The sequence below is a fragment of the Sciurus carolinensis genome, chromosome 4 (assembly GCF_902686445.1).
Source record: "Sciurus carolinensis chromosome 4, mSciCar1.2, whole genome shotgun sequence".
NCBI classification, from domain to species: domain Eukaryota; kingdom Metazoa; phylum Chordata; class Mammalia; order Rodentia; family Sciuridae; genus Sciurus; species Sciurus carolinensis.
Genome location: NC_062216.1, coordinates 64,577,051 through 64,595,613, shown reverse-complemented (window position 1 = coordinate 64,595,613; position 18,563 = coordinate 64,577,051). Strand labels below are relative to the sequence as shown.

The 18,563-nt window shown below is 39.0% G+C and overlaps 1 pseudogene; it reads left to right on the top strand.

The window, feature by feature from the left end:
* The first annotated feature begins 298 nt into the window (after positions 1 to 298).
* LOC124984066 (uncharacterized) lies at positions 299 to 393 on the top strand (annotated as a pseudogene).
* The last annotated feature ends 18,170 nt before the right edge of the window (positions 394 to 18,563 follow it).

Sequence of the window (18,563 nt, the reverse complement as noted above, 5' to 3'; positions counted from 1 at the left end):
TTATTATTCATTTTTTACTTTCACCCTGATGCTCAACTAAGGTCCTACACATAACAGGTTTATATATTTGTAGAATTAAGAGGAATTCTGACTTAGTCTTAACAAATAACAGTATGGATACTACAACTCTGATCAAGAATAGAAAACATGCTGGGCATGGTGGCACAAGCCTGCAATCCCAGTGGCTCAGGGGGCTGAGGCAGGAGGATCTCAAGTTCAAAGCCAGTCTCACCAACTTAGCAAGGCACTTAGCAACTCATGAGACCATGTCTCTAATAAAATATAAGAAACAGACTGGGTGCTCGCTTCAGCATCACATATACTAAAATTGGAAGATTAGCATGACCCCTGTGCAAGGATGACACGCAAATTCGTGAAGCGTTCCATATTTTTATCTCGCTGATAAGCGGATGATGACACATAATGGGGGATGGGAGGGGGGCAAGAATGGAGGGACTGTATAGAGGGAAAAGAGAGGTGGGAGGGGTGGGGGGGAGGAAAAAATAACAGAATGAATCAAAAACTCTTACCCTAGGTAAATGTATGATTATACAAATGGTATGCCTCTACTTCATGTACAGAGAAACAAGATGTATCCCATTTGTTTACAATAAAAATAAATTTAAAAAATCTTTATGCAATAAATGTAAAAATTATAAATAAAATCTTTTACATTCTTTAAAAAAAAAAAAAAACAGACTGGGGATGTGGCCCAGTGGTTAAGCACCCATGGGCTCAATCCCCAGTACCAAAAAAAAAAAAAAAAGAAAACACTGCAATCTTCAGAGAACAGACAGGTAATGTAAATGAGATGAGGGTGGTGGAGGACTGATGAATCAGAGGACAGATACCACCTAGCAGGGCAGCTGACCCAAAGTTCTCTGTGCAGATGACAGGCACAATGCAGCCAGATTTCTCAATTCTGTTCAGGGAATCCCCAAATTTGAATATTATGTAAAATACTCTAATAGTTTAAGTTTCATAATGGATTAGAAGAACTTTAGTGATGAATGAGAAGTAGACATGATGGACATGCTTGAAGTAGTTGCTTGGGTTCAAATCCTGGCTCTTACTAGCTGTGTTCCACAGATAAGTTACTTAACTTCTGTGTGCCCAGAGTTCCTTATTTGTTACAAGGGCTATCAATAGCATCTACTTTGTGAGGTTATTGTGAGAATTAAATGAATTAAAAATAAGTACTAGGGACTGGGGCTGTAGCTCAGTGGCACAGTGCTTGTCTAGCACGTGCAAAGCAATAGGTTTGATCCTTAGCACCACATAAAAATAAACAAATACAATAAAGGCATGCTGTCCATCTACAACTAACAAAAAATTGTAAATAAAAATAAAAATAAGTATTAACCAGGTACAGTGGTGCATGTCTGTAATCCCAGTGACTCAGGAGGCCAAGGCAGGAGGATCACAAGTTCAAAGTCAGCCTCAGCAATTTAGCTGAGGCCCTAAACAATTTAATGAGACCCTGTCTCAAAATAAAAAAATAAAAAGGTCTGGGGAATGTGTATCAGTGGTTAAATGCCCTTGGGTTCAAATCCCGGCACCAAAAAACAAAAATAAATAAATAAATAATAAATAAATAAATAAACAAATAAATAAATAAATAAATAATAAATGTAAGTACTACTTATATTACATACATAAAGAATGTTAAAACATGTAAATAGAGAGTTGGGGATGAAGTTGAATGGTAGCATACTTCCTTAGTATGCACAAGACTCTGGCTTCAATCCTCAACATCACAAAGGAAAGGAAAAGAAAAGATTTTAATACATTAAATACAGATTCCCCCTGCCCCCCGCCAAAAAAAATTCCAACCGAGCTGTCATCTCTCAGGCTACCCATCTGTAATCTCTGGCATATATATATGCCTCCCTTGAAAAGGCTATCTCTAGCCCCCTTTTTAAATGAGTTTCAATTACTATAATGAAATATCTTACAAAGAGATAAGGTTTATTTAGCTCATGACTCTGAAGGTTTCAGTCCAAGATTGGGGACCCTATTGCTTTGGTTCTCTGATGATGCCAGGAGCATGAGTTAGGGCAAACCACTAACATCTTGAGTTAGTGAGAAGCAGAGAGAAGGGGCCACAGTCCTCCTGTTCCCTTTAAGAGCATACCCCCAAGACCAAAGAACCTCCCATAAGTCCCCACCTCCTGAAGGTCCATAACACCTCCCAGTTGTAACACCCTGAGGACCAACTCTTTGACACAGGGACCTTTGGGGATGCAATCCATAATCAAACCATAGCACCCCCACTACACACAGCCTTTCTCATGATTTTCTCACCTTCTTTCTGACCTGACTCCTCCTCTGCACCTGCCTCCATGAAGCCATAATATTCACAGCCAGTACAGTTGGTTAGACCTCTGCTCAGAGCACCTCACACAGTTCTCCTCCTGTTCCAGTGACACATGATAAACTGGTCAGAAGAGGGAGGAACTTAGGGGTTGAGTCTCAACCTGACCATGTTGCAAGCACATAATAGCAATTGACATAGATTTCTTGTGCTCAGTCACGCTGACTCAAATCAACAGTTCTATGAAAACTCAATAATGATAACCAGGCAGTGAGACAGTAAAAAGTATAGGGATTTTTGCATTTAAACAAGCATGAGTTCAAATCTAGGATCTACACATCTGACCTAAATTACCTCAATTTTAAACAGAGGGACAACAGAACCTACTTTTCCATGCTGTTAATATTTTTATAAAGTGCATCAAAGGTCTGGGGGTGTAGTTCAGTGGTTGTGTGTTTGCCTAGCATACATGAGGCCCTGGATTCTATCCTTAGTACTGCAAAAATAAAAATAAAATAAGCAAGTGCATCCAAACTGGAATGGGATTGATAATAATGGCAGTATGGCAGTGAATATGACAGACCCAGTTCCACCATTTCTTTCTTTTTTTTTTTTTTTTTTGTGGTGCTGAGGATTGAACCCAGGGCCTCGTGTTTGCAAGGCAAGCTCTCAACCAACTGAGCTAAATCCCCAGCTCCCTCCACCATTTCTTTATCTGAAATTTCTTTTGAGTCACTCCTTCTTATGCATTCAACCAGGGGCACTTGCCTAGACTCACCTCCACATCCCTGAGTCTCTGACAGTTTTCCAACCATTCTCCTGATCTTAGGCTGGTTCTGTCACCCTTCCTTTTCTGCATCTTTCAGTATTTCTTACATGCTACCAGGTTAATCTTCCATGTTCACCTTCTCCAAGCCAATTTTCTTTCTTGGTACTGGGGATTGAACCCAGGGGTGCTGAACCACTGAGCCATATCCCTAGCCCTTTTTATATTTTATTTAGAGACAGGGTTTCACAGAGTTGTTTAGGGTCTTACTAAATTGCTGAGACTGGTTTTGAACTCGTGATCCTCCTGCCCTCAGCCTCCCGAGCCACGGGGATTATAAGGTATGTGATACCAAACCCAGCGCAACCTCTTTTCGGTTATAACGCCTCCCAGTGTAACTCAGTGACAGAACTGTGCTTAGCGTGCAGGAGGCCCTGGGTTCCATCCCCAGCACTGCAAATAAAAAAATAAAATAAAGAAGTTGGAGTAGTATTGCCCAAGAAGTAAAGAACTATTGAGATGTTGTGCAAAAGAGTAATTTCCACTTCAGTGGTGGACTACAGACCGCTGACTCTTGGTGGAAGCTGTGGAACACCTGGAAACACATCTGGGTAATGGCAGGTTTTCTGGCTATTTCTAGAACTTGGGCAAATTACTTAACCTCTTACATTTCTGCATTTGTAAAATGTGACTATTAATGCTTAGTTCATATGATTTGGGGGGAAATTACATTGAATAATGAAAACAAAATGGCAAATACTGCCAGGCTTGGTGGTGCATGCCTGCAATTTCGGCAGCTTGAGAGGCTGAGGCAGGAGGATCTCGAGTTCAAAGCAAAAGTGAGGTACTAAGCAACTCAGTGAGACCCTGTTCCTAAATAAAATACGAAATAGGGATGTGGATGTTGCTCAGTGGTCTGGTGCTCCTGAGTTCAATCCCCAGTAGCAACAACAACAACAAAAATTATGGCCTGAGTTTGGGGTTTAGCAGTAAACGACTGCATTACTGCAGCCACTTCCCACATCATAAGACTTAATGAAAAAAAAAAAAAAAAAAAGACTTAATGAGCCAAGGAAATTTAATTATTTCTTGGCGTACTTTCTGGTTTAGATTATGAGTTAGTGACAGTGGTTGTTACCACCAAATATATTTTCTTTTTTGTTTGTTTGTTTGTTCTTTTTAGATATACTTGACAGTAGAATGTATTCTGACATATATATATTTATATGGAGTATAACTTATTCTTGTGGTTGAACATGATGTAGAGTTAACACTAGTCATGTATTCATATATGAACATAGGAAAGTTATGTCTGATTCATTCTATTGTCTTTTCTATTCCCATCTCCCCTTCCTCCCCTTCGTTCCCCTTCGTCTAATTCAATAAACTTCTATTCTCCATCCCCTGCTTATTGTGTGTGTTAACAGTCACATACCAGAATGAACATTCAGCCTTTGTTTTTTGAAGATTGGCTTATTTCACTTAGCATGATATTCTCCAGTTCCATCCATTTACCAGCAAATGCCAAAGTTTCATTCTTCTCTACAGGTGAGTAATATTTCACTGTGTATACATACCACATTTTCCATCTGTTGAAGGGCACCTAGACTGGTTCTATAACTTAGCTATTTTGAGTTGAGTTGCTATAAAATTACCATCAATTTGGGGGGAACAATTACACACAGATACAAATAGTTCTGGAATCAACACATCATTATTTTATTCATTCACATTTCTTTCTTTCTTTTGTGGTGCAGCCCATTGGACCCAGGACCTCAAGCATGCTAAACAAGCACTCTACAACTGAGCTGCATCCCCAGCCCCTCACATTTCTTGAGAATTTACTATATAAAAGGTAAATCTGATGCAAAGATATATACAGAATAGGATCGCAGAATAGGATAGAATTTGCAATCCATCAGGAAAGACAAGCCACAAAAACAAATAATTACAATACGAGGCAGAATGTGGTATCATAAAATTGTAGAGCATCCAAAGGAAAATAATAGGTGAGAAGTCAGGAAGGACTTCGTGGAAACAGTTGCCTGCACTGGGCTTTGAAGGATGGGTAGGAGTTCAGTGACTGAAGCTGGTAAAGAGCTACTTGAAGTTGAGCAATGTAAGTAAAAAGAGATCCTGAAGAAGTCAAGGTGAGATCTGTGCAGAGGGATAGATAGGGAAGGAAAAAGAGATCAATATCAGGGGCTGGAAGTATAGTTTACTGATTGAGTGCTTGTGTAGCATGTATAAGGCCTTGGGTTGGATCCCCAGTACTAAAAATACAGTTTAGGGGTTGGGGCTGTAGCTCAGTGGCAGACTGCTTGCCTAGCACACTTGAGGCACTGGGTTTGATCCTTAGCACTGCATAAAATAAACGAATAAAATAAAGGCATTCTACCCATCTATAACTAAAAAAAAAAAAAAAAAGTTATTTAGGATCCAAGGTCTGGTTAGCCTTAAAAGTTAAATCATGAGTTTGGATTATTTACTTATTTTATTTATTTATTTATTTATTTATTTAGTGGTAGTGGGAATTGAACCCACGGGCACTTTACCACTGAGCTTATACTTCCAGCCCTTTTTATTTTTATGTTTATTTTTTGAGATAAGGTGCTGTGATGGGGCCTCAAAGAGATCCTTCCCCGCTCAGCCTCCCTAGTAGCTAGTATTACAGGCATTTGCTACCATGCCCAGTTTATTTTATTTTATTCACATTTATTATGATTTTGTCATACTGGGGATTGAAAGTAGGGCAATCTACCTCTGAGCTACATCCCCAACGTTTGTTTTTTTTTTCAATTTTGAGTAAGGGTCTTCATAAATGTCCATCCTGGCCACAACTTGTGATCTTCCTCTCTCAGCCTCCCAAATAGGATTATAGGCATGAGCCACTAGGCTCAGCCATGAGTTTGGACTACTTATTTATTTGTTTGTTTATTTATTTACTTATGTATGTGTGGTACTGGAAATAGAACTCAGGGGCACTCCACCACTGAGCTGCATCCCCAGCTCCAATTTTTAAAATTTAATTTTAAGACAAGATCTTACTGAACTATGGAGGCTGGCCTCAAATTTATGACCCTCCTGCCTCAGTCTCCCAAGTTGCTGGGATTATAGGTATGCACCACTGTGTCCAGCATGAGTTTGGATTTTACGTATTAGACAAGGGGCAGGTGCTAAAGGTTCAAAGCAAATGAATGACAAGTCCTTTATTGCAGAATTTGTGATTAATCAGAAAGATATGTAAAGAGAAAATACTAGAAGTAATAAGAATAGCTCAATCCCTGGTAACCCCCTCCCCAAAACAATAGCTCATTCAAAGGTAAGAAAGACTGGAAGCACTGGAAATTGGTAGACCCTAGAAAAGCAAAGAATAATAAAGAATTCATTAACTATTGCAACATGGAAGTCTGAGGAGGCATCGAAGAATGTATTTTCCTAAGAAGATGAGTAGGTACATAGTGGTGCTGATTTTGGTGGCATCAGGACAACCTGGCAAATGGCACTGGAAATATGGCTAGAGTTTGGAAGGAAAATCAGAACCAGCATTCTGAGCTTCCCATTCAAGTTCTTCCCACACAGGTGCCAAGTGAGTTGTGGGGAGGGTTTCAGATGGAAAAGAAAGAAAACACAGAGAGAAAAGAAGATAAATAGGCAGATTTGGGGTCATAGTCAGGGAATTGGAAAAGAAGCCAGAGAAATCAGAAAGAGAATTCAAAGATAAAGTAATCATGGGCTTGGGCTTTGGGTGTAGTTCAGTGGTAGAGCACTTGCCTAGCTTGGGTGAGTTCCTGGGTGTTCCATTCCTAGCACTACAAAATATAATAACAATAATAGGCTCTACATTGTTGGTACTACTTGAGCTATATATTTAAATTTTTTAAATTCTCATTAAAGAAGCTTGATTTTATGGGTTTGTTTCAGGATACAAACATTTAAATCTGAATAGCAACAAGGTCTCAGTTTTAATGGTTCTTTTACTGTCATGTAATCAGTCAGCTTTGTAGATTGATGTAAATTATAGTATGCTTTTTTTTTTTTTTTTTAAACAGGATCTCACTATGTTGCCTAGGCTGGTTTCAAACTCAAGTACTCAAGTGATCCTCCCACTTCAGCTTCCCAAGTAGCTGGGGCTGTAAGTGCATACCACTGTGCTTGGCTTGCTTGTTAATTTTGTGTATACTTAATCATTAAATTAATTTTGCACAGTTTTTTGTAATCTTTCTTTTAAATAAAAGTGACTAAACACTGGGGGTATAGTTTAGTGATAGGGTGCTTTCCTAGCACATGCGAGGTCCTAGGATCAATGCCCAGCACCACCAAAACAAAGGTTAAACAATTATAACTGGTATTGATTAAATATTTACATTCCAGATCACTATTCTGAGTGTTGTATGTGTATTCGTGGTTTTTTTTTGTTTGTTTGTTTTGTTTTGTTTTTCTTTTCTTTTCCCTAGTACTGGGGACTGAACCCAGGGGCACTTTACATCCCCAGTTGTTTTTATTTTTTGAGACAGGATCTTGCTAAATTCCTGAGACTGGCTCTGAATTTATGAGCCTCCTGCCTTAACCTCCAGAGTCACTGGGATTACAGGTATGCACCACCGCACCCAACTGTATTAGCTCATTTAATTCCATCAACTTAATGTACTGTTGCTTGAAGAAACTGAGTCAGAGAGCTTAAACAACTTGTCCAAGCTCACCCAGTAAGTGAGACTCAGAGCCCCAAGTCAAAGGCAGATGATCTGAATCCAGTGCTGTGTACTTAACCTCCAATCTATACTGCCTTCAAAGCAGTGGTAGAGAGCTGGGCTGCTGAAATCAAGAATAAAGAAAGAGTTTCATGGAGGATGTCAAAAGTGTCAGTGTTGATGACAGGTCCTGGAGAATGGGACTCATTACCATAAGGGAGTCCTGCAAAGGATAGTCTATAATGAGGCTCTGATGTCACAATAATGTGTCTGTACAAGTACACATTGCACTGGACCTTTATACCTGCCCAGCTCCCTTTAACAAGGTCAATCAAGCATGACAAGAAGGTTTTCACTCATACGATTGTTCTGGAAATAAGGTGGCTAAATGCATTAGTCACCAGCCCTCTCTGTCATCATCTTAGATCATTAAACCCATTCAACCTGCCATTCAGGTGACTGGAAAAGAACATAAGCCAAACCCTGACTGTCCGCAGAGGGATCCTTTAATGAAAGGTGAGAGTAATTGAATGAAAGCTTCAGTTCTCTCTAGCTGAAGCCAAAGGAAGGTGGGAAAGGGATATTATAATCAAAGGAATTGAAACCCGGCTTAAGTAGCACCGAGAGTTCTACTTCCCATTCATTAGATCATAGAACATGATCCTACAAGGACATTTGAGAGTGATTGAATTTTAGGTGAAGTTTAACTGCTTTGGCATGAATTTTTATTCCACTCAATGATCTTAGTGAAGATTTCAGGAATGCATTCTGTGTCAGGCAGACCCCACCCAGCTGGTAGCAGATGGTTAAGGATTACTGGTGGCCAACGTAGAGCACTAGTGGGACCCCCATTTGTACTTAGTTGTGACCGTTCTTCAGCCTTCCCCATCCCAGGATCCCACATATGATCACTGCTTCTTCAAGGCTACCTGTCTTTATTTGACCCTGTTTATTGTTTACATCCCCTAACTACAATCTGGAATGCATAGCCTCTCCTTTCTTCATGCATTCACTTATTTATTATTATTTATTATTGAAGATTGAACTTTGAGTGCTTTACCACTGAACCACATCCCCAGACCTTTTTGTTTTTTATTTGAGAAAGAATCTCACTAAGTTGTTGAGTGTCTTGCCAAGATGCTGAAGCTGGCTTAGAACTTGTGATCCTTCTGCCTCAGCCTCTTGAGGATCTGGGATTACAGATATATGCCATAGCACCCAGTTCATTCATTTATTATTATTTTTTTCTTTTTTCTTTTGTCCTCCCCCAACCTCCCTGCTTTGAAATTGAAGATGGAACCCTTCACAGGGTTCCAAAATGGGTCTTGCACATTGTAGACATGCCCTACCAGTTCAGCTACATCCCCCAACCTTCATATATTAATTGGATAAACATTTAGTCTACTATGGGGTAGGCACTGCTTTAGCTGCAGAGGACAAACAATAATCAAAAGAATATGTAATTTGTCAGATAGTGATTAGGGATATAAAGAAAAATAAATGAGCATAAGTGAATGGAGAAAGAAAACGGTGGAGCAACTTTAGAGAGGGGGTTAGTGTGGAAGATGATACCTAAACAGAGGCTTAAGCAAAGAGAAGGATGGAAACACGGGGACATGCACCATCTGATTAGATCAGGGCATGCGTTGTGTTCATTCCTTAACACTCATCATCACATCTACTGCCACATCTTACACCAAGTAGTTTCTCAATATATACTAGGAAAATGCAAAGAGTAATAGCTACTTGAAGGTAAAAGAAAAGAAAATGAAAAGAGAAGTTAACTACTGACTGTTACATTGGACTACAGAAAATGTTTATTACACAAAAACTTTTTTTTTTCTGGCAGGGCTGGGAATTAAACCCAAAGTCTCTTACATGCTAAGCAAGTGCTCTACCACCAAGTTACACCCCCCAGCCCCTTTAAATTTTTATTTTTACATAAAGTCCCTCTAAATTGCTGAGAGTCTCACTTAATTGTTGAGGCTGGGCTCAACTTAGGATCCTCCTGCCTCAGCTTTCCAAGTAACTCTGCCAGAAAATTTCTTAGAGTTACCGTTTATATACTGTAGCTAGATAAGCCCAGTATTTTATATGTGACCTGATTGAACACAGGTTTCAAAAGGTTTTATTATGGGTTGTTATAATTCTCCTCTTTGTAGTAACTATTATTATAAGAAAATTTTATTAGTTAGAATTTATACATGTTATTACATGTAAATTCCATTACTATTTCTGCCTTTCTCATAAAAATAATTATTCAAGTACATTGTAAGATTTAAAATCAGAATGTAGACAGGTGCAGTGGCACACCCTGGCCACTCAGGATACTGAAGCAGGAAGATCCCAAGTTTGAGGCCAGCCTCAGCAATTTAGATCCTATCGCAAAATTAAATAAAAGGGTCTCAGAATGTAATGGTAGAATGTCTTGTCTTTAATCCCCTGTACTGGAAAAAAAAAAATCAAATAAGTATAGTAAGATACCTTCCTCCCACCTTTTACTCTTCTGCTGTCTAGGCCTGGTCCTCATCCTCAACCCTTCACAACACATCTATTACTAGAATCTTGTGTATCCTTCCAGAGTGTCTTTGTGCATGTACAAATAAGTATAAATGTATGATCTCATCCCCGCCCACCTTTTTACACAAATGATAGCATACTACACACACCAGTCTGCATTTGTTTTTTGTTTTATTTTGCTTTGTTTTTTGGTACCTGGGATTGAACTCAGGAGCACTCAACCACTGAGCACATACCCAGCCTATTTGTATTTTATTTAGAGACAGGGTCTCACAGAGTTGCTTAGCACCTCACCATTACTGAGGTTGGCTTTAAACTGGTGATCCTCCTGCCTCAGCGTCCAAGCCTCTGGCTTACAGGCATGTGACACTACGCCTGGTTGCATTGCTTTTAAAATTTCATAATGCACTGGGATACATGCTTGTAATCCCAAGTAACTCAGGAGACTGAAACAGGAGAATCTTAAGTTCAAAGCCAACCTCAGCAATTTAGCAAGACCCTAACTCAAAATAAAAAATAAAAGGGACTGGGGATGTAGCTCAGTGGTAAAGTGCCCCTGGGTTTAATCCCCAGTACCAAAAAATAAAAATAATAATAAAAATTTCATAATGCATCTTGGGTTTCTTTTTGTTTTTTGGTTGTTGTTTTGTTTGTTTTGTTTATATCAGGGATTGAGCCAGAGGAGCTTAACCACGGACCCACACCCCCAGCCCTTTCTTTATATTTTATTTAGAGACAGGGCCTCGCTAAATTGCTGAGGCTGGCTTTAAACTCATGATCCTCCTGCCTTAGCCTTTGGAGTCACTAGAATTACAGGCCTGCACCACTGCCTGGGTTGCAGGGTCTTTCTACTACCAGAATAGAGGATTTCTCATTCTATTTTACGGTTTCACTGTATGAAGGACCATGATTTATTTTAAGTGTCCCTATTAAGGACAATTAGTCTTCCAGTCCTTTGTTATTAAAACATGCTTCAATAAGTAACTTTGAATTTTTATCATATTGCATGTATATGAGTATTGCTATAGAAGAAATTCCTAGAAATCATTGGATCAAAGGGTATATTTACTCTTTTTTTCTTTTTCTTTTTCTTTTTTTTTTTTTTTTTTTTTTTGGTGATATTGGGGATCCAACCCAGGGCCTTGTGCATGTGAAGCAAGCACTCTACCAACTGAGCTATATCCCCAGCCCCAGGTATATTTACTTTATGATTTTTTTTTTTTTTTTTTTTTTTTTTTTTTTCTGGTTCTGAGTGTTGAACCCAGGGCTTCACATATGCTAGACAAGCATTCTGCCAGGGGAAGAAATGTTAATGACCACGTGAGTTTCAGTTCCTGGTGGAGCTAGTCAATGAGCAGGTGAATACTCAAACCTGCAGTTCAGCAGAAAACTCTGGTCTAGCATACACATTTAATAGTCATCAGCCAGTAACTGTCCTTTGAAGCCCTGGGTGTGGATAAGGTCATCCAGGGTGAATGCGGAAAGAGAAGTGGGTGGAGAACAGAGCCCTGGGGAGCAGCTGTTGATTGGCCTTCATGGCAATTGCAGAAGATGCTCCTCCCTGTGAAGTTCTCATTTCTTCTGGCGAGTTGTGGACACTGTGCAAGCATCCTAATTCTTGACAACTCTCTATAGGGCCAGGCAAATTTAACTTGTTGTCATTAATAGTGTTATTTTCATTATCTCAACTGCTCATCTGGGTCCTCCACCACCCCCAACAGCCTCTGACTAACTCTTCAACATAAGCAGCCTTGGTTTCCTACCTGCCCCACAAGGAACTCTGTACAAATGTAGCTCATGGAAATTAAATACTTCACTGTAATTGTCTGGTTTTTGTCCCCAGACAGTGATAGTAAAAACTCCTAAGGGTAAGAATTATGGTTTATTTGTCTTACAATCTACATCACCTTTAGCACACAGGCATTTTAAAATGACTGTTGAGTGAATGATCTTGATTGGGTTCTAAAAGTTGGTTTATGTAATGAGACAAGGAAATAATAGAAATTGTTATAGCTGTGTGTTATGTCGTAATAATAAACTGTATTTGGTATTTGCCTGAACTTGTAAAACTAAAATAATAAAGGCACCTGGTGACAAACTTGCTGTTTGGCAGGATGACACTCCTGAACAATGCCATTATGAACCTTTATCTATGATTTGAGTGGTAGCTCCTAGTCTAGTCATGTTCTGGTCTTTATCAATGAAGACCAGAGCATGACTGGGCTGAAAATCACTACTTAAACCCTTGGACTTTTGGAGCAAACTGTCAGCAGCCACTGTGACCAGAGGACTCCATGTCACTCTGTCTCTTGACTGCCCTGGCTGCTGTCCACACTATTGCTGATTGCTGATCTACCGTTGTCACTGAGGCCAGATGACTGACCACCTCTCCTGCAACAATGACTGCCATCCAGCCTCCGGGTTATTGGACACCCGAGAACATCCAAAGACAGCCAAGGAGCTCAGAGAGGCTAAGGCTGAGAAGAATCTCCTTGGTCTTGTTGACTGACTTCTTGGTTAAGAGACATTACATTCAGTAAGTCCATGAGGATTGGACTCTAGGTGAATAAGGGAATCTTCAATGTATTTGTGACTTGCTATTATTAGGAATGTTAAGTTGAGTGTTTATTACATGAATAAAATCCACTTGTTGGAAACAAACTTGATTCCTCTCTTACTCACTGCTCATAACAGTTTAGTTTTGTTTTTTATAGTTCTGGGGATCAAACCCAAGGTCACGAATGACAGGAAAACACTCTATTATTGAACCACATCCCAGTCCTGGGTTTTGTTTCTTGGTTTTTAAAAATTATTATTTTGGTCCTGGAGATTGAAGCCAGGGCCTCATTCATGCTAAGCATGTGTTCTACCACTGGGCTCCACCACCCTCCCTGAGTTCTCAGAGGTTTAGAACTGATTACACCTCTTGTTCTGGCATAGTTATTCATATAATTCCATTTAACCTCAGAAGTATCCCAATTTGAAAGATGAAGTATATGGTTATCCTGTTTATAGGTCACTCAGTTTTCCTAGTTGGTCCTAACTTTAGGCAGGTTCCTCTGTTTATAAAACATTCCTACCAGAGAAACCATTGGACCCAAGAGAATTGGTTACTATTTCAAGTCAACACTAAATAAGTAGAAATCACTTTTCTGCAGTTCTTTTCTACTGGCAGTGCTGGGGATCCAACTCAGGGCTTTGCATATGCTGGGAAAGTGCCTCATCATTGAGCTACATCCCCAGTCCTGGAACCACTTTACTGAAATTATGAGGCACAAATAGATATAAGGGCTATGGGAAAGGGAGAGAATTCAGGGAGATCTTCACATTACTAAAACTTCTTATAAAACTAGCAAGCTACAGGGCTGGAGATATAGCTCAGTTGGTAGAGTGCTTGCCTTGCAAGCACAAGGCCCTGAGTTCAATACCCAGCACCACATGAAAAAAGAAAGAAAGAAATATGTGCCTCTGCCAGATGCAGGTCAGCTGGGGCAACTTAGTGAGACTCTGTCTTAAAATAAAAACTGAAAAGAACTGGGGATAATGCTCAGTGGTAGAGTGCCTCTTGGCTCAAAAAGTAATCAAGCTAGAGGTACTGCACAGGAGTAGAATGCATGCTTAAACACATATGAGGGCCTGAGTTTGCTTCCCACCATCAAAAAATTGAAATTAAAAATAATTCGACATAGGGGTCGAGGGTGTAACTCAGTGGTATAGCACTTACCTAGCATGCACAAGGCCCTGAGTTTGAACCCCAGCCCCAAAAATATAAATAATTAAAATAAAATATAATATTGGCATATATAGACTATACAGTGCTAAGAAGCAGGAATCACAAAATTTTATAAGTATACTCAGAAATCAGAAAGGTACTCAATGTGTAATTGTGGAAACTGAAGCCCAGAGAAATTACATTGAGTTTGAGCAATAGATGTTTAGTATTAAAATTTGGGCTAAGACATATGGATAATCAAACAGATCATGGATCCATAATAAAGAACTAAAAAAATACACCCACACTATAGTTGTTTGGTTTTTCCAATCAAATCCAATTGGAATTTGGTACCAAAGCAGTCGAATAGGGAATTAAAATCTTTTCAACAAATGGTGCTGGAACTGAATATCCATATGGCAAAAATTATTGCTGATGCCTTCCTCAAAACATTGAGAAGATTAATTTGAGATGGATTAGAGACCTAAAACTATATACGGCTTTAGTTAAAAATATAAGACTTCTAGAGAAAACCATAGAATATCATTGTGATTTGAGGGTATAAATATCTTAGCACAGAGAAAACAACAACCATTTAAAAAATTGATAAATTCCACTTCAGCACAATTAGAAATATCTACTCATCAAAAGACAGTATTAAGCAGGGCATGGTAGCACACACCTGTAATGCCAGTGACTTACGAGGCTGAGGCAGAAGGATGACAACTTCAAGGCCTGTCTCAGCAGCTTAGTGGTACCCTAAGCAATTTAGCAAGACCTTGTTTCAAATAAAAATTAAAAAGGACTTGGGACTTAGCTCAGTGGTAAAGCTCCCCTGGGTTCAATCCCCAGTACCAAAAACCAAATCAAACCAAACAACAATAAAAACAATAATTCACTATTAAGAATAGTGTCAGGCATGGTAGCAGATGTTGTAATTCAGCTATTTGGGAGGTTGAGGCAGGAAGATCTCAAGTTCAAGTCCAGCCTGGGAAACTTTATTTATTTATTTATTTGGTACTAGGGATTCAACCCAGGACAGTTCAACCCACTGAGCTTATCTCCAGTCATTTTTAGTTTATGAGACAGGGTCTTGCTAAGTTGCTGAGATTGGTCTCAAACTTGTGATCTTCCTGCCTCAGCCTCCTGAGTTGCTGAGATTACTGGCATGCACCACCATGTCTGGCCCAGCCTAGGCAATTTAGCAAGAGTCTGTCTCAAAATAAAATTAAAGGACCAAGGATATAGGTCTCTGTTTGCCTAGCATATGGGAGACCTAAGTTCAATTCTCAGTACTGCAACAAACAAACAAACATATTAGCGGGGAAGTTCAGTGGTAAAGCATCTGCATAGACTTTCCAGTCCATGGGTTCCATCCCTAGCAATAAAAAGATCCGAGGAAGAGAGGAAGAGGAGGAGAGAGGAGGAGGAGGAGAGAGAGAGGAGAGAGAGAGAGGAGAGAGAGAGAGAGAGAGAGAGAGAGGGAGGGAGAGAGAGGTTGAAGGAGAAGGAAAGAATATGTAAACTACAGACTGAGAGAAAGATCTATAAAACATATATCAAATAGATATCTATTTGTTACAAGAGAAAATAGTAATTTTATGGTGGAAAAATCTGTCAGATTCTACCAAGTGACCAAAGATAGCATCACTAGAACTGGGACATGGATACTATTCACCTCTTGATAGGATGCACTAAAAAGGACCCAGCTTCCCTTCTGTGGCATTCCTGCCTGCAAACATACCCTCAATCTTGTCATGAGGAGAGACCAGACAAACTCCAAAGGAGGCAGGTTCTATAAAGTAGCTGATATGAGGGTGAGGCTTCAGTTCAGTGGCAGGGTACTTGCCTAACTTGGGCAAGGCCCGGGGCAGGAGCCAGAGGTAGAAGGAATAGATGGCTTGTTCCTTTCAAGTGTCAAAGTGTAAAAGGCAAAGAAATACTGAGAAACTCTTCCAGATTACAAGAGACCAAAGACACATAATAACTGAATGCAATATGTGAAACCAGGTAGGACAAAACAAAGGATATTAATGGGACAGTTGGTGAAATTTGACTGAGGTTGAAGTTTAGATCATAGTATTATATTAATTTCATAATTGTGATTATCATAGTGTTGTTATGTAAGAGAATGTACTCTGTGTGTGTGTGTGTGGTGTGTGTGTGTGTGTTATGTGGTTGAGGATGTAACCTAGGGTCTCATTCATGGTAGGCAATCCAGGTCACTTACCACAACCCTGTATATTTTAAAAAGGAAATACACTCTAACAGGAAGTACACGCTGAAGAATTTAGAGGTAAAAGGCATTATATCTGCAATTTGCTCTCAAAATATTAGAAAAATATTTATTCATGATCTACACATATATGTGCATGCATGTGTACATATATAGAGGGAATAACTGATAAAGCAAGTGGGGAATAATGTTAACTTTGGGGGAATATGGGTAAAGGGTATCTGAGAAAGCATAAGACCATTTGTGCAATATTTTGAAAGTCTGAAGTTATTTCTTTTCTTTTCTTGCCCCTCCCACACCCCCTGCCTTTTTCCTTATTTTGAGACAGAGTCTAATTTGCTTAGGGTTTCATTAAATTGTTGAAGCTGTCCTTGAACATGTGCTCCTCCTGTCTCAAACTCTCAAATCACTGAGATTACAGGCATGTGGAAACACACTAGGCATGTGTGTGTGTGTGTGTGTGTGTGTGTGTGTGTGTGTACAGGTATGTGTTACTGGAGACTGAATTTAGGAGCTCTCTACCACTGAGTTACATCCCAGTCCTACATTGTTTTGTTATTGTTATTTTATTTTGAGACGGTCTTACTAAATTGCCCAGGCTGGCCTTGAACTTTCAATCTTCCTACTTCTGCCTCTATAGTCCCTGGGATTACAGGCGTGGATCACTGTGCCCTGCTTAAGGGTGTAGTTCAATGGTAGAGCACTGGCCTGTTATTTGTACAGCTCTGGGATTGATTCCCAGCATCAAAAAAAACAAATAAATAAACAAATAAGCAGTCCTCTGTTCCCAGGTTTTTCAGTGGAGGAACTGAAATGGACCAGACAGGGATGATTTGAACTGCATTAGATGAGTTAACAGTCTTAAATAAATAAATAAATAAATAAATAAATAAATAAATAGAAAATGTAAAGAATGTCATGCCTATAACTCAATAAAAACAAACAACTCAATTAAAAATGACAAATTACTTGAAGGGACGCTACACAAAGAAAGATATATGAAAGGCAAATATACACATAAAAAGAGACTAGAAATCATTAGTCATTTGAAAAACGCAAATTAAAATTACAATGCAACACTTATATATGCACCAAATTAAATAATTTTTTAAAAGTATTTTTTAAGTTGTCAATGGACCTTTATTTATTTATTTATATGTGGTGCTGTGGATGGAAACCAGGGCCTCATACATGCCAGGCAAGCGCTCTACCACTGAGCTACAACCCCAGCCCCAAATTAAATAGTTTGACAACACTAAATGTTGGCAAGGATGTGGAGCAACTGGAACTTTCATATACTGTTAATATGACTCAAATGGTACAACTACATTAGAAAGGGTCCTAACAGTTTCTTATAGAACTGAACATACATTTCTTCTATACTCTCATTACCTATGAGAAATGAAAGTACATGTCCACAAAAAGACTAGTAATATGAGGTTGGTGAGTTTTATTCATAATGCCCCCAAATTAGACACAACCTAAGTATCCCTCAATAGAATGGATATACAAACAGTGGTGCATTCAAACAATGGAGTGGTATTCAACAATAAAAAGGGGCATGCAATAAGATAGATGGGAAATAAAATGTATGTAGATAGGGAAGGAATAAATAAAACTATCTTTGTTCACATACGGCAAGATTGTTTATGGAGAAAAAAATAATTAAAACATACACACAAACCACCACCACCATCAACAGTAACAATAACAACAAAAAACTTCTTGAAACTAATAAGCTATCATAACTAGATTGGAGGTTAAATTCAAAAGTCAGGCTGGGGATGGGGCTGAGTGGTAGAGTATTTGCCCAGCATGTCTAAGATCCCTGGGTTCAATTCCAGAAATGCCAAAATTTAAAAAGTCAGCTGCATTCCTATATACCAGCAATAGACAAGTGGAATGGGAAATCAAAGCACAATACCATTTACAAAAACAAGAAATACCTAGGCATAAATCTAACAAAGTATGTACAAGATTTATATGAAGGAAATGATAAAGCTCTGATGAATGAAATCAAAGACAAACTAAATAAATGGAAAAATATTCCATGTTCATGGCTAGGAAGTCTAAAAATTGTCAAGTTGTCAGTATTTGTAACTTGATCTATAGATTCAAAGCAATCCAAATTACAATCTCAGCAAGTTATTTTGTGGATATTGACAAACTGATTTTAAACTTGATGTGGATAGTGCAAAGATCCAGAAAAATCACTGGAGCATTATAGAAGAACAAAGTTGGTGACTGACACTACCTGACTTCAAGACTATGAAGCTACTATAATCAGGACAGTGTGGTATTGGAAAAGAATAGACAGATCAACG